This window comes from Macrotis lagotis, chromosome 5, assembly GCF_037893015.1.
Source record: "Macrotis lagotis isolate mMagLag1 chromosome 5, bilby.v1.9.chrom.fasta, whole genome shotgun sequence".
Classification (NCBI taxonomy): Eukaryota; Metazoa; Chordata; class Mammalia; order Peramelemorphia; family Peramelidae; genus Macrotis; species Macrotis lagotis.
This window is the reverse complement of record NC_133662.1, coordinates 31013574-31029549: the sequence shown is the minus strand read 5'-3', so window position 1 is coordinate 31029549 and position 15976 is coordinate 31013574. Positions and strand designations below refer to the sequence as shown.

The 15976-nt window shown below is 38.3% G+C and overlaps 1 long non-coding RNA gene across 1 annotated transcript in view; it reads right to left on the bottom strand.

The window, feature by feature from the left end:
• Positions 1-347: 347 nt before the first annotated feature.
• Positions 348-15976, bottom strand: part of LOC141523741 (uncharacterized) — a 28632-nt gene continuing 13003 nt past the window's right edge. Inside the window, exons 2-3 of the long non-coding RNA XR_012478575.1 lie at positions 4560-4729; positions 348-3244 (exon numbers count right to left, since the gene is read on the bottom strand). This is a non-coding gene — a long non-coding RNA (uncharacterized LOC141523741). The remainder of the gene's footprint in view (positions 3245-4559; positions 4730-15976) is intronic.

Below are 15976 nucleotides of genomic sequence, written 5' to 3'. Positions count from 1 at the left end.
AACTCAAATACAGGGAAGCCATTTTTTTTTCCAGAAACGGGCACCTTATTGACAAACCAAGACACAAATAAACTTATAAAGTAGATCCAAAAGAGACATCTAATACCATATACTGTCTTTTCATATCTGTGGAGAAAGTGAGATGGTAAAGGTGTTCATACTTGTTCTTTTCTCCAAACCAGAGACTGGATGCAATCAAGAGGGGTAGATGTCAAGAGACAAAGAAAAGAGAAAGTCACTGGAAATTTTTTGATTCAAATTAAAATTTTATCATAACTACTTTGGAGAAAGAATTTTGTATAAACAGTTGATCTTCATATAGACATGGTTAAAGTTTATCAGTATTGCAGACACTATCCAAAAACCAGAAAGAGTTATTTCATAAATAAATTAGTTTACAAGTACCTTGAAATTAGTAAAGTTACAGAGGAGTTTATAATGAAAAATTCAGAAGAAGTGGAATTTATTACTCATGCTAGAAAGCAATTTGAATAATGGTTGATACATTCTTTCTGTATTTTATTCTTAGAAAATGAAGTATTAGAGTGATCTTGACTTTTTAGTGACCTACATTATCCAATAGCTTACATAGAAGACCAAAATTTTTTGAAAGTAAGGAAGAAAAAGTATCATAGAGTGTGTACCTTTTTTTTAATGATCCAGAAATTTAAAGCTAGGACACAAAAGGTTTTTAATTTGTTTGTTTGTTTTTCAGTTAGGTGAATCAAAATCTTACTTATGGGATGATATACAAGTTCTTGAATCTTTTTATAATAGAAACTGATGTCCAAGACCAACTAATACAGAAATAACTAAAATTAAATTGGGATTTGTACACATATATTCAATATAATCATATCTGTTCATTGTAATAATTGCTGTTGATTGAAATAGCTATCCAATGAAAATTTTAATATTCTGCCCTCATAGGAGATCTATAATATCCCTTGAATTCTGGATTATTCCAGAAATGAGTATTTTTCCAGTATGACTAATTATCATCAATATACTTACAAGGATTCTAAAATTAAAGCTGAAAAATTTTAGTTTCATTTTTTTTTCTCTTTAGACTATGACCACCCATCCTATAAAGTCATAGTCAATTCACTGAAAGAAAAATTTGGCAAAACTGTTCATGACCAGATTTATGCATATCTCTTCAGATCTTGGACCCTTCAGAGACCTTGAATAAAAGGTCTAAAAGTAATGACTTTATAAAATTTTAAACAACATCACTCTCTAGAATCATATGGAATTTTGTTTCTCTTTCATGAAATAGACAAATAATAATAACTTTGACTATATCTTTTTTCAACAAATTTCTTGACTGCTCTTTTAGTCTCATTGCCCCGACCCGCGGGACAGAAAAGTGGGGTGTCGAGGAGGACCCAGCCTGAAATGGAATGGGTGAGAATAAGGAGAGTGAGACCCAAGGATGGTGGATAAGGTCTGAGTTTATTTGAGAAAAATACCTGCTTATATTTTGTAGAGAAGGAACAAGGGGATTAGCTTAGGGGTGGAGTTGGTATGCCTTGGCCTGAGAGAAGGGATAGTCTGTGGTCTGTTTGTTCTTGATAATGGAGGGTGAGGCCTCTTTCCTTTATGCCTGGAATTTTGTTTGCTCCTTTTATCTTATCTGACAGGGGGCTTCTTGGCTCCTGGTATGTCTGGAATTTATTTGCTCTTTTTATGGGGGCTTCTTGGCCCCTGGCATGTCCCCCTTTTTTATTTTAAATTTATGGGCAGGATCCCTGTCTTAGGCTGTGCAACTTGATTTTCATGCTTGGTATCCGTGACCAGGAGGGGACCTTAGCGAGGTCCTTGTTATCTCCTGTAGGATCTGATGTTCCCAAGTCATGGAGTTGCACTAAATCCCGTCATTGGGTATCACTGCAGCCCTTAGGGGGTGCCTTTCCTTGAGCAGATGCACGCATACCAAGGTGGGTGAGGTATAAGAGCAGCGAACCTCAAGGGTTCCATTTGGAGGTCCTCACAGGACCCTTGGCTTTTCAATTGGTGATATAAGACTGAAACTGGTTTTCCAAGGGCTGAGTCAATTTGGGATTTGATAAAGTTGGTCAGTCTCCTGAAGGCCCATGGTCCAAAAGAAATTAGAATTAGGAAGCCAATTAATGGGCCTAGAAGGCTTGGGAGCAGAGTAGAGAGCCAGGGGGATGTGGAAAACCAATTTTTATACCATGCCTCACCTTTCTCTCTCTCCCTTTTTCTTTTTTCCAGGCTATCCTTAACCCTTTGTAGACTGTCTTCTACCAGGCCAAGTTTATCCTTAAAAAAAAACAGCATTCTTCCTTTAGTGCCGCACAGAGTCCCCCCTGTTGTAAAAATAACAAATCAAGACCACGTCTATTTTGTAATGCTACTTCAGCTAGAGAGGCAACAGAATCTTTTAGGTGTTCTAGCCCTGCTTGAAGTTCTGAGTTAGGTGAGGAAAAAGGGAGACAAGGACACAATAGTCCTTTTTCTCAAGGAATTGTTTGGTGTCCACAAAGGTGGTTAGTCCTGAGGAGCAGGCAAGATAGGTATTAGGAGGGGCTACAGCATATCTATAGGAAGTATTAATAAGGGTACTTTGGTTACATACTGTGTCTAGCTGAAGAGGGGGGAGCATTTGTGGGCCAAGGAAACAATTTCCCTGACCGGAGATTTTTGCAAGAGTGAAGCCTTGGGATTCCCCAGTGCCCCATCTGAGATCATCTGTTCTGTTGGAGTGTGTGATGTTCCCGAATTGAGCAATACCTTCATAGAAGGGAGGGGAAGAGGAATAGCAGATCCAGCATTCTTCCAATGAAGAATTCTGTATCTGGGTCAAAGCTTGTACAGAGGCATTAATGAGGTGATCCAGTACCCAGTTCCTGTCGTCTCACAATCCCATTTTTACAATAGAAATCCCCCGTTCTACCACATTGTGGGGCTAATGAGTGATGGTATCCCAGGCAAACATAAAAGGAGAGGGTCCCAAGCCTTTCTTTTCTATCTTGAGAGCCACAGCCTGTCATGCAATCATCGGACCCCCATACTGCGTCCCATCCACTGTTCCATTCAGATAATCGACAAAGATCTGGGTACAGGGGAAGCCAGGGTGTCATGGAGTCAACTTTCGAGGTACTCCAGATGCGGAATCCTTCAGCCTCTTCGACTGACCAAGTGTAGTTAAATAGTTGGTATGAGCAGGACAGCAGAAGGAACAGGCACAGGACGAGTGCCTTCATGCTGGATCTTTTATCTACAAGAGAGCACAGAGGGGGATTCCTCAGGGGGTTCCCTGGGTGGATTATGTGATTTTACTAGACGCTCGGGTAGCCATCTAGCATTTTGAGCTGATGAATCATAAATACAGGCATGTCCTTTACCCCAGATAAGGACTGGGTCAGGTCCTTGCCATTTGTTGGAGATGGGATCTCTCCACATAGCCTGTGCATAGTTGTGTTCAGTAGTGGGATGCCAAAGGTGATCTGCTGCAGATTTGGCATTAGCATCAAGGGAGAGGAAATTGAGGACAAAGAGGGCATGGTTAAGAATAGTTTTAGCATTGTTAATCTTGGGGTAGAGTGTCTCTGACCCTTTCTGTAATTTAGTAATCATGTTTTTGAGCGTTTGGTGGGCTCTTTCTACAATGCCCTGTCCTTGAGGGCTTTTCATAAGCTCCCTTAGAAGTTTTATAGGTAGTTGAAGCAATGGTTTGACAACGATCAAAAAAATCAGCCTTCCAGGTGAGGAACTGTCCTCGTGTAAGTACTGCCTGGACGACCCTGAGCCACTCAGAGGGGAGAAGATATCCCCCACGGGAGATGGCTTCTAGTGCGGAGAGAGTAAAGGGGGCATTAGGCCCCAAGGGCAGGAAGGCAGCGGCAGTTAGGTATGGAGGGGGAGCGGAGGCTAGGGGCCAGTCTGGGTTATTATATCTAGCAGCTTCTTCCTCAAGTTCTGCCTCATCGCCTGGGTCTGGAGGCTCTGAATCTGGGTCCGTTTCTGGACTGGACCAGAGATTCTTATTTCTTGTAAACACTGGGCAGGTTATGGGCTCCTCTGCTGGTGTTATCTCAGAAGGGAGAGGAGGATAGAGGGATTTGCTTGGGGGAATTTCAATAGCTGCTGAGGGAGATCTAGCTGGAGTTTTAGGGGGTTTTGCTTCCTCTTCTTTCAAAGACTTTATAGAGGCTGTATGCGAAAGAGGGCGAAGGCAGGACTCCGTAACTGAAAGAAGCTGTTGTTTTGTGGGGTCCCTGGTGGCGCTTTCCACTATGTCTCTTATAAGACCCCAGTAAGAAAGGGCTGAAACAGGGACGGCATCGGGTCCTTCTATTTTCAATTTCTGATTAAGATCTCTTCCTACTTTCTGCCATTTGCCTAGGTGGATCTCAGGTCCTGTTACCAGAAACCACAGGCATACTTCATCTATAAAAAGGAAGAATCTAACAAGATCCTTTTTCTTTACTTTAACTCCCTGTCTTTAAGTGCCAGTTTAAGGTCCCATATAAAGACCTGTTCTTTAGACAGCTTGGAACCCATGAGAAAAGAATGAGGCAGACGTCACTTACCTGTTCGTGGGGCTCTCCGGAGCGATCAGAGGGGGTCGCGATCAGAGGGGGTCACGACGATTCTTCTTTACGGGGTCTGCCTGGCAAGAGTCCGTGCCTCGAGCCGCACGATGGGCGCCACGTGCCCCGACCCGTGGGGCAGAAAAGTGGGGTGTCGAGGAGGACCCAGCCTGAAAAGGAATGGGTGAGAATAAGGAGAATGAGACCCAAGGATGGTGGATAAGGTCTGAGTTTATTTGAGAAAAGGTACATTCTCTCTAGTAACTAATAATGATCCTTTAATTTCTAAATCTCATGGCATTTTATTTATTTTCAACCTCTGACACTCACAATCTCCCTTTTCACATTCAGACTGTCTGCTCTAGGTTTTCATGAAGTTGATCTTTCTCCTAGATGCTTGATTTCTTTGTCATATTTTCAAGATAATAATTCAGGTTATAATCAATAACTGTTTTTGTCCCCCAAAACTCTGTCCAAGGTCCTCTTTTCTTCTACTTATTTGGTTATTAACTCCTATGATTTCATTTCTCATCTCATTGTAAAATACAAGGAATTCTTAGATCTACTTATCTGGCCCCAATGTTTTTACTGTCCATAAATTTCATATTCCCTACTGCCAGCTAGACATTTCAACCTAAAAATATCTTATACTTTTTAGATACAATATTTTCTCAGCAAACCCTCTATTATTCTGAAATTCCCCATAACTCATTAGTATTGCCATCCTCTCGATCACTCAAACTCACATCTCCTGCTTTAGACTTGACTCTTTACTGTCTCAAGACTGCTAAAAAATAAAATATCAATTACTGAAGTTTCTGTCTTTGTAATAACTTTAATATACCCTCTAATCCCTTTCTCCTTTCATACTGTATGTATCACCTTGCTGGTACAGATTCATATCTGGCCACTGGAATCAAATGACTCTGGAGGAGAAAATGAGGCCGGTAACTTCACATAGCATTCCCCTAATTCAAATCCAGTTCATGTGTATATTATGACATCACCTCCCTGCATCCAGGTTATATGTGAAAATTCTTGGATTTCTACAGCAATTCATGACAAAACAGATTTCAGTACAATTTAGTGAAGTATTGAAACATTATATAAGGAATCTGCACTTGAAATTTCAGAGAATTTAAGTTTCTACATACTGTATGCTGTTACCTGGGCCTTGTATATCATATGAACAATGCTCTTAATAGGCTTAAAGGGAGAATTCCAAAAAGAAATACATGAGGGTGTGAATTAAAAAAAATAGAGCCTTCTAGTCAGCAAGCAGCATTTATTGAAGCATTCATGTTAACTACATTTTAAAAAAGCTTCCAAATCTCTTTTGCCTTTCAAGACTGGTATTTATTACATACATGTGTGTGTGTGTGTGTGTGTGTGTGTGTGTATAGAAAACTTCAATTCTATAATTACTAGTACTTCAATGAAGCAAATATATCCATTTAAAATGTAATATCCTCCATAAAAGGGTTAGATATTTGAAGTTCTTGAGTTAGAAATTTCCTATTAAAAAAGAGGACAAAGTCATAAAACTATTCAGACAGACCCTTCAGGGGACCTTTCAATGATCCAACAGGGGAAAAAACTCCCTAAGCTCAGCTTGATTTCAGTTAAAAGTCACAACTAGCAGCCAACCATGTAACACATTTCCATAAGATTTTCAGGTGTCATAGTTAGGGTCAGAACTGAACACATGGCAACTTGTTCAAAAAGATATTATCACAATGGGGAATTTGAATCAAGAGACTCCTACCTTAGTCCAAATCAAAAGTCATTTTACCAATTCTTTCGAAACAGAGCTCTTTATGTTGCAGTTCATAGAGTGCACTATCTTTCTGGGCAAAGCAAATGGTATTTTCTCCTAGAATAGCAGACTCAGTTTAGACTATAATGCACGAAACCAAAATTCTTATCATAACTTTATTGTCTTACCATGAGATTTAATATAAAGTAATAAAATTTCACTGAAAACACCATGAAGTAAAAATTAATTTAAATTTCTCCCATGGATTATCTATAAATTCTATGAGATTTTAATGGGATGATCATTATCATTATATATACAATCATAAGTTTCCCTTTAGGAAAAAAACTTGAAACGTGTAAGGCAAAGCCTTCAAAGGATAAAAAGATCAAGGATAATAGAGACCCATTTAACCAGAGTGGCTAGTATGCCAGCTCCCTATAATTAAATGAATCAAGATGAGGTACTTCATTATTCACAACCATCTTTCACATGGTAAATTATAATCAATTATTTGTTGCAGCATATGTAGCAAGGTCTGGGTGTTCCCTAATATGTTAATGTATAAAGAAGTCTGATTTATCATTGCACAATCCCCTCTTTCTCAGTCTATGATGAGATCTAATACATTAAGGTTTGGTAAGACAATACCAGTGAGGGAATCAACTTGGTGGGTAGGGCAAGAGGCACATAGATCAGTAGCTATATTCATGACACCTATGGCAACCCAAACCTTTCTAAGTGAATCCACAACTATTTGAGTAACAAAGTGGGTCCCCTAGGTGAACAGACAAATATATCTGTGGACAGAAACTGAGGGGGAAGAGTGTTTTGCTTTGCACAGATAACCCAGGCTCCAGCAAGCATTTTTTGCATATACAATTGTTTCTACTTATCAACCTCAAAATTAACATAAGAAATATCATATATTATGATCAGAAAAAGGAAAAAAAGGTTAATAAAATATGCCAGGCCTTCAAGAGTAGAAAACTTGGAAGCAGCAATTAACAGGTTCATTTCCCTTTGAGACATGATTAGTTCCTCTTATGTGGGTAGAGCCATGAACAACAGCCAGGACAGCAGGAAGTTTCAGAAGATACAAGAGATCTTCAATGAATCTTTTTTAACCATGAATTTACCAGCTGATATCAAAAATTCTCTCTGAAGCCAGAGACACCCAATAGCATGACAGTCACTAAATGCATATGACGACTCTGCATAGCTTATGGCCCTTCACCTTTGACTAGATGACATGTTTGGGTAAGGGCCATAAATTTAGCTAGTTGATGGCTAAGATTAAAGATCAGAGAAACCACCAAGCAGTAATTCAGAAACTACAGCAGCACCAGTATGAGGTACCTTCTCTAATAAAAGAAAAACCATCAGTAGATAAAATAAATTCAGATTGGAATCAGAGATCCTGATTTCAAATGCTGGTTTTGCAATTCCCAATATGTATGACATTAGATAAGTTACATATCAACTTGGATCTTTGTTTCTTTATATTCAAAATAAGGATGTTAGACTAGATGATCAAAATATTTTCTTGAAACTCTTATTCTTTTGATTTATGGTTTCATTTTTTTCCCTTCTGGCACATATTGGGTCCTTTATCTCTTTGACTTCCTGGGTGAACATACTCATCAATGGCATATTTGGATAAAAATTTAGTGATTTTTTCACATAATTGCAAATTTTTTTTTTGTAAAAATTGTTGGCCTGAGTGTTCATTAAACAGATGAAGATGCCTAGGAGGAAAGCTAATGGTTCCATTTAGAATACTGGCATTTTAATTCTTTCATTGTTCAGACCTAGATAGATAGATAGATGAATGGATAGAAGAATATCTTCATAGTTCTACAAAGCGGTATCTGAAGATCATTTCTGGAATTGTTAGCCATGTCTAAAGATGCAGTCATTTAGTGACTTCCCAAATAATGACAAATTGGGTAACAATGTGATGGGACTTAGGACTGCACAGGACTGGAAGGTGATGTTCTTATTGTTCAGAAAAAATCACTTTCTATTTGGCAACTCTCCCATGTGAGGTCTGAAACCAAAGACAAAAATAAAAGGCCTCAACTTAATGAAGATACTATATTATCAAAAGGAAACTCAAAAGCCAATCATAAATCTTTTCTACCAAAAGAACAATGGCATCTATGGCCCAAAAGAGGGTGGGGCTTCACTAGCCACATCATCAAACTGAACAGGATAATAAGAAACTGGCAGAGAGTAGGTTTTAATGCTTCAGCTGATAGACCATTAATTACTCCCTTCCGTCCTTGTACAAAGAGTGAAGGCTTTACTGTAATCTTGGAGTTCCTTAGGAAGATGAAAATGATAGGACACTTTTGAGCTACTTCAGAGGTGATAATCTAGATGCAAGTTTTTGGAACAGAGTTTTTAATCAAGAAACAAAGGATTTGGTAATATCACTAAACAAAGGTTTCCATGGTGTATAGTATCTAGCTGCTCCAAGGATGGCTCTCTGCTGCCACTTTGTGGTGATACAGAAAACTGCTGAATAGCATCAAAGCATTTAGAAGAAACAACAAATCCCAACAGCCATAGTAAACCTCAAATATTCCACCTGTAGAAGGCACCAGTGGACTTTCGATTTACAGTCTTTAGGGTCCCTTGGATGAAACTCCAGTAATATTTTTAATATTTAATATTAAGAAAGTTTCAGTAATTTCTTAGTAGGAAATCTGGTGTCGCTAGAAGCAGACAATCTATATAATGGACTGAGGTGGCACTTCTAAAAATGATAGAAATTAAATCTTTAACCAAAAATTGAGGGAAAAAGTGGAGTTTTCAATATACCCCTGAGGCAAATGAGTCCAGGCACTTTGTTAATGTTTCCAGGTAAAAGCAAATAGATGCTGGGAATATGGATCATGGAAACTGAAAAAAAAAATGCTGAGCAAAACTTCTACTACACTGGAGCAGGTGCAGTAATTGAGGAAATGAGAGTAGCATGGTTTAATAGATACCAAATAAAATATAAACAATAAATGAAAGCAAATCTCAAACAAAATGATTAATAGGCTTGCCATCAAGTTCTGCTTTAGGTATCTTAGAAGGGAAAATTGATATATTGCATGGAAATTTATGAGCAATAAAAATACTTTAATCTTCTAATGCAACAATAATAGGTGAGATATTTTAACTGGCTTCCCTGGAAAATGAATACTGAGAAGAGATGGGGAATCCTTTGGTTTTAATATTAAAAAGGACAATAGGTTTTAGGAGATGTCTGAGGATAAAGAACTCATAGGGAGTCAAGGATAAAATGATAAAAGTGTCTCTGAATGACTTGTCATATTGAAAAAGAACTGAGTATAAGGAAGAGTCCTCAGGTAATCAGAGAGTGCTATCAAGGAAATAAGAAATATTATCCATAGGTTTGCATAGGATATCTTATTTCCATACGCTTATAGGTAATAAAAAGAAATAAATGCTCCACAGAAAGGAGTCTCATGGAAATCATTTGAGGCTAGAATTTATTGACAGGCTGCAAATTCCATGAAACCTCAACAATATTTAAAGAACAAATAGAAACATAGTTGGAAACTTTTTGATACATACTTATTAGAACTAAATTAGAGGTACCAGAATTTAGGAAACAATCATAGACTATGGTCCCAATCTTAAGAATAACATGAGGTCACTGTTTTGTGGGGAAAAAAATGGACAGGGATTACTGGGATCAGGATATCAGGCTCTGGAAAAAATGAAAAGGCCCTCTCCAAGAGCCACAGTTCCCCTTTCCCCCCTACATTTTCATACAATTGACTTTTCCTGAAAAGCTCTTGAGCAACCTCCCTTCCACCCTTACCCCATTTATAAGGTCTTTTTATTTTACTATATTGGGTGATATGACTATTATTTTTACATGAAAATATCTTACATGATTAATGAGTCTCTGTAATTACTCCTGAAATTACTATAGGTACTATTTCCATGACAGTTCATGCAAGCAGTCTTTCAGTCTGCACAGGGGACTTGCACACCTTTGCAAGAATAAGAATGGATTTGTCCCAGTGTAGCTTGTACTAGGCAAGAATGGTTTGCTCCTGTGTCTCTGGCAATGATTGACTAAGAAAATAATTATGAAGGATGAATGTACCTCTAGAGTACCTCTAGTCTTTCTTAAAATTTAGCATTCTAGGGGAGGCTAGGTGGCGCAGTGGATAGATTAGCGTCCTTGGAGTCAGGAGTACCTGAATTCAAATCTGACCTCAGACACTTAATAAGTACCGCCCTGGGCAAGCCACTTAACCTCCATTTGCCTTGCAAAAAACTAAAAAAAAAATTTAGTGCTTTAGCTCAAGTCTATCAAAACGTGATTGTTACAATCTCTTCCTTCACTGACTGTAAAGAGTGATAGTTTGTTTTTCTTGTTGCCCATTCTAATTCCTTAAATTTCTCTTTTTTTTTTCCTTGTTGCTGTAGTTAACGTTTCTTGAACAATAAAAGTTGGGTTTTTTTTTTTCTGTATCTATTGAGGTAAGTATATGATTGCTAGTTTTGTTATTGAAATAGTAAACTATGCTAGTTGATCAGCTTAATTTACTATGCTAACATTGAACCAGTCTTGCATTTCTGGTAAATATCCCACTTGTTCATAATGTATTATCCTCCTTATAAATTGATGTAATCTCTTTGCTACATTTTATTTAAAATTTTTGCATCAATATCCAACAGGAAAATTGGTCTGATTTTCTTTCTCTTTTAAAGTTCTTCCTGGTTTAGGTATCAGCAACATATTTGTTGAATGTGTTTGTGAATACTTATTCTTGTGAATACTTAGCCCAGAGTGATTAAAATGGTTCTTATTAAGCTATCTTAAAAATGGCACACAACCCCCCACAAGATGGGAGAGGGGCCCCGAAACTCCTAAATGCTAGATATTACAAGTACTTTCAAATGCTTTGTTCCTACCGTTTCATGCCAGTTATAGTCTGGGGTCACAAATCTGATTAATAACATTCATCCCCCCCCATACTTTCCCCCCATCTTGCTCATTATACTAATGAGATTCCCATTCAACCTATGCAAATTTATTTAATCTTTTCCTTTTATCTTAACTCTCTCCTTTTTGTAAACAGATTGGCATCTCTTGAGTTGCTACAAAGATCAGGCATCCTGGTTTTTGTAATTTATTAACCTCACAGACATCGGTGAGATTCTGGCAATACCCTTTCTCACCCCTGTGAAAGCCAAACACTTAATTCTTTCCCACAATTTCCCCCTTTTTTCTTTTATATCAATTTTGCTTTCCACACCTTCCTAATAATGCTTCCTTCAAATCATAAACCTTATTATTGACATGACTACTGACTCTATCAAGATCTTACTTCCTCATTATCAGGCATGGACCCATCCTATTTTCCAGGTTTACCAACTTTCTGATGCTTTTTACTACTTGCCTATTGTCATCTATCTTTAGGCAGAAGCTTGATAGATTCAATTTACCACCAACTCCTCTTTCTCCAGTCAGCAGATAGTCTAATACAATTCTATGTCAAATATCTCTTCTCTTGTTTGCATGGTTTAGCCAGTCAACAACTCCAAGTCCCTAGCTTTCTAATTGGTAATTGTTTCCACCACAACTTAGAGTCTAATGAGGATATAAGTTGGGCTTCCATAACCCTAACTCCCAACCTGCGCCCAGGTAGCAGGCCCATGAGTCTAGATAACAACTCCCTAATCAGCCTTGACAGATGGATATATGCAGCAGTAATCACAATTTTCTTTACCATAATGCATCCTGACAAGGGATCCAGGTGCCATCATTACATCTCACATGAGTCTCAGTCCATCTATCTCTTTAAGTTGTATACCCTGTATACCCTGCTTCTGAACATATTTACAGGCATTTGCAAATCCCCAGGAAAATATCCTGGCCAGACTGTTATAAACAATAGTCAACCTCAACTGACTCAATCATATGCCACTGGTGTCTCTCTCCTCTGGATCAGAATCCTGTGCCACTGTGCACCTCTGACGGAGAATCTAGGTTGGACTCGGGGGGATTTCCATCCATGGTCAATTCTCACACTTCTGAGAACCACCAGTCAGCCACACCACAAGCCTAGGCAATGACTTCTGCCAATCAGACTCTCCTCCCACCATTACTAATACCCCATTGTCTAAATCAGAGATAGGATTCTCCCTAGATAGGATATATAGACTCATGTAGAAAACAGTAATGCCACTCAATAATCTCAACCTCCTTTTTTCTCAGTGGAAGACATCTTCATCCTGCCTCTCCTCCTCCTTTCCAAAAGGAAAGGGGCATAAGTAGGGATGTTGCACTTACAGAATCAAGTGAAAGTTGCAGGTACAGACCTCCTGACTAAACAATGGACACATAGGCAAGAGGTGGAGATGAACTGGTTCAGTGTCTCTCCTTTCTTCTCTTTTCTTCTCTCCTGGAGACTTTCAAAGTCCTTCTTCATCTTCTGAATCTATTACAAAAAGGTCTTCTCCAGCTCAGGTGACTTGTTGAGAGCTTCTCTTCTGGTAAAGAAACTGTTTAAAATTTTACTCATATCAAAACACATGTTTTCATCACAAGACAATGAGATTCTGGAGCTTATTACAATTTATATTTTGCCTTACTCTTTGTCATATTGACATACATACTTCACTTTAACAGAATAAATTCCCTTTAGTGTTTTACTAGATGAGTAAACTCCCAATGAGAATTAACACATAGATTTAAATTTGTAGCATATACATTTCTTAACTTTTTGCTGTCATTACAATACTGATAGCAGGTATCAGGGCCACACACTTAACCTATGCCTGGCTACTAAATCCAATTCATCTAAAACTTTTTTTTCTGGTTTTCTTAGTTACTATAAATATCCAGGACATCAAAGGAAAATTCCTTTATAGATATAATTATTGAGTGTCAGTGTCCAGGCAGAGGTCATGTAGGTAGTCAAGTGTCTTAGGCCAGATTTATTCTTTCAGGTGAGACATTATCCGTATGTCACTTTGGGGAAATCAAGTCAAAAGGGTACAATCTCAGGCCATATGGAGAAGCCATCCCTTAGATGGCACATTCCTGTCACCTGACATCTTCAACCTATTGCTTTCCTTGGCCCCAAGAATAACACATTGGCCCAGTAACATTTCCTTATTGCTGATCATCCTGGTATCTGACATAAAAAGAGAAAATTGATTAAAAGTCCCATGATCTAAGATAGTTTTTCCCCAATAGGAACTTCAGTGAGTCTAATTCACTAAATTCCAACTACAGTCTTAATGGGGTCCCAATTAATGAACCCCCCACCTAAAGCTTTGAGTGTCCGTCCTGGGTCTATGCTAAAACCAAGAATTCTAACTGCCTGCCCTACAGGCCTTATCTCCTACCTCTTACAAGAGGCATCCCTTTGTCTGAAATCATATCTACTCTATCTCTATGTAAAGATGGTATGGTGTATCTGATTCCCCTTGGCTAGAGAACCCTCCTTCTAACCTGTTGTATTTTACAACAAATAAATACCTCCTTTGCCCAAGAGATTGCCCAGAAAAATATCAAATTATCTTTCTCATATTACATAGGATCTTTTACTTCAAAACAAACAACCAGTTTTGGAATTTATATACATATCCAAAATATTTCCAATTCAAATATATATATATATATAGTTAAAAACTTCTGAACATAAACTTATTTAGCTACTAGCCAGATTTATACCAATTATTATTTTTGTTTTTGCAAGGCAATTGAAATTGTTGACAAAGTAATATCATTATCAATTTAACATCACAACAAATCAGATTACAAAATGTAGTACAATATTTCACTTTCCCAAAGGAAATCAGTAAATATCCTTGATAACATGATATATTTTTCCTCTTAGTAACACAATACCACTTTCCTTTAATTCAAAGGTGTTTCAATAGTTTAAAAACCCAAACCAATTTAAAATCTAATTTATTTAATTCCTCCCATTCTGTAAAAGTGTTGTCAGAATGTAGAAATACTAATAACCCTCTAAAAATCCTCAGTGTGCTTCCCAAAACTAGTTCAGAAAGGGGGTCAACTTTTTAAAAAAATGGAGTGGGAGTTAGCATTTTTAGGCCGAGTAAAAAGAGCAGAGGCATTCATTAAACATGATTTCCTTTCAATAAATGTGTCTCCTAACACCAATCATATATCACACCTGTGGTGGGGTCTTTCCCTTTAAGGCTAAGTCTCTTGTCACCTCCCACCCTCGACCAGCAGGTGGGGCACACCTCCAGCTATATTTAAGTTTAGAATTAAAGTAGAAATCAAACTTCTTAATCTTAATCATCATCTCCCTTCAAATTATCTCTTCCTTTTTAAACTCTCTTCTGTACAGCTTTCTCTTTAAGAGTCCCCCCCTCCTTCCACCAGCACCCCTGGGTCCCCCAACCTAGAAATAACCAACACAAACCACTTCCACACAAGACAAAACACAGGAAACACATATTTCCTCCCTACCCTTCTACCTTCATGGGAACATACTCACATTGGATTCAACCGATGGCTTCCTTCCTTCCACCTTCAAACTACCAGCTACCTTCTGTCAGCTCCTGACTACAGGCCATGAGGCTCTCTGACCACCCTTGTCCAGCCTATAACTTTTCCCTTGGTGGACTTTGGATTTTGGGCAACTTCCTGAGAGGGACTCCAAATCCCCCTCCCTCCCTTCGGGGCACCCTATTACCCTCTGACTTCTCCTCAACCAGTCCAGCATGTTTCTGGCCACCTATGCCACCCTAGAGATCCACAGTTCTTACTCCCCAGTCATTGTAATCAATCTCAGCTCCAAATCTGGGTCAATCTTCCCAGGAATCTCTAAGATATTTCCCCAGCAAAGAACACCAAGAGAGTGGGCTTGAAATTAAGTCATTTATGAGCATTATTTTCTTGTGTTCTACCTGGAAAATACCAGGAAAAGAGATTTACATAATAATATCCAAGGGACTACTGCACAAATTATTATTAATGCCTCATAAATACTTAGTCCAGAGTGATTGAAATGCTTTTTATTAAGCTATCTCAATAAATGGCACACCTCTCCCAAGGTGGGAGAGAGGCCGGAAACCTCCAAATTTTAGATGTTATATGCACTTTCAAAGGCTTTGTTTCTGCCCCTTCCAGCCAATCATGGGCCGGGGTCACAAACCTAATTCACAGTCCCCCATACTTTTTCCCATCTTACTCATTATACTGATGAACAAGAACAACTACTTTCTTCTCTGGAGCAAGGGGCAATCCCATTCAACCTATGCAAAATTATCTAAAGTTTTCCTTTTGTCTTAACTCTCTCCTTTCTGTAAACAGGTTGGCATCTATTGACTTGCCAGACATCCTGGTTTTTGTTAAATATTATCCTTATAGACACCTGTGAGATTCTGGCAATACGCCTTCTCACCCTTGTGAAAGCAAAATACTTGATTCTTTCCCACACAGAGCTTTCTCTAAAACAACTTTGAATGAAGCCTCTAAATAGTCATAAAGCTACAGAACCCACCAAAAAAATACAGTGAAATGACTTTACAGCAAGAAATATTGGAGAAACTACAGGAAAAGATTGGTCACACGGTTAAAAGGGAAGTATAGCCCATTGAAGGCAGGAAAACTGGGGAACCAGCAAGAAGCACAGCCCAG